The sequence below is a fragment of the Trachypithecus francoisi genome, unplaced genomic scaffold, assembly GCF_009764315.1.
Source record: "Trachypithecus francoisi isolate TF-2019V2 unplaced genomic scaffold, Tfra_2.0 Lachesis_group11, whole genome shotgun sequence".
NCBI classification, from domain to species: domain Eukaryota; kingdom Metazoa; phylum Chordata; class Mammalia; order Primates; family Cercopithecidae; genus Trachypithecus; species Trachypithecus francoisi.
Window position 1 is genome coordinate 127,170,738 of NW_022681456.1, and position 1,539 is coordinate 127,172,276.

A 1,539-nucleotide genomic window follows, 5' to 3' on the forward strand; every position below is an offset into this window, starting at 1 on the left:
CCCTGCGAGCACATTCCAGGCAGAGCGCCACTGCCCCTTGCCTGGTGGGTCTATGTTGTATGTATTTGGGCCTCTAAGAGTCTGTTTCCCTTCCTGAGGAGCAAAGGGTGTGATTTTAATGTTCTGGTTCTCCTGCTTTACAGATGTAATGAAATAGCTGGAGCTAAATAATGCAAAACTCCTGGTCCACTGATGGTAACTTCTCTCTTTTTTTAACTACAGTCTCTAATTCACTCAAAGGAACAAATTATGTTTTATGGCCTTTTATAAAATATTCATCCCCTCCTCCTCCAGCACTCTCAGTGGTTCAGGAAGCCTGGAAATGGCCCTGTGTATGGAGGATTTCATTTCCTCCCAGATGCAATTTGCAGAGGCTGCCAGGCTTCTGATAACAGAGAGGGGTGATGCTGCTGCAATGGGCTGAGAGCAAGGACTCCGCATAGACCTCCCGGGACGTTTGGGGATTGGGGCCAGGAGCAATGTGAGGCGAGTGAGCGAGTGAAGGGGACCTGTTTTGCCCTTTTTGGATCATGTCCATTTCATCCATTTCATCGTGTAGGTGAAAGCCTGGCCCAAGCCCTTCACAGTCCGCCTTCTCCCGTGCATCCTCCTCTCTGATAGTTGGGTGTTGTTTCCAGCCAAACCCGGGTTTAGGAAACAGCTCAGCAGCCAGAGTCCAGGGAAGGGAGGATCAGTTTGTGGAGGGTGGGGTGGGAGAGGTTTCAGGGAGGATGAGGTGATGGCTGCTCTGAAGAGAAGGGAGATCCTCAAATGTACTCCCACTTCCTGTTCCTTTACATTTTCCATCCAAATGACCAAGGGACACAGGAATGTAACAACATGAATAATGATCTTCCTTTTTGGGTGTTTTACAGTTTACAAGGAATGTCCACATCTGGAGCCTTGAACACTAACATTGGAGTCAAAAGCCTGACTTGCGGGCCTGGCCGGGCTGCTGATTCACCTGTGTCACCTTGTTTTCCTGGGCCTCAGTTTCCCTTCTTGCACAGAGAGGGGCTTAGACCAGAGGACCAAGGTCCAATTTAAGTTTTAATCCTAGTTCTATAAGCCTCAGAGCCTGGACGGGTGCTCCAAATTCTAGGCTTATGACATTTCTGAGGGTCTCTGGGCATCTGTCTACTGATTGGTAGAAAGAACCACATTTTACGAAGAACAACAGTGGCAGTAACTCCCTGATGACAGCAGTTTTCCCCTAATTCCTGTCTGGCCTGATACCGCAACAGCAGACATCACAACCAGGCTCTTCCTCCAGGCCAGGAGTGGGCTTTATGCACCCCTCCCCACCGAGCCGGGCCTGATTCTCAGAGAGGGCGCGGGGGAGGAAATGTGCTACCAGCTGCGTTCTACACAGCAGCAGAGGCATAGAGAGGGAGGACGCAAACACACTCATCATTTCGGTGCTATTTCCCCTCATTTCCCTCTATTCTAAAGTATTCCTGTACCATTCTATATTGGGAAGTGCCATTTCTGAGGATAAGATGAAGGATGGCAGAAGCTGAAGGATCTTATACTAACAGC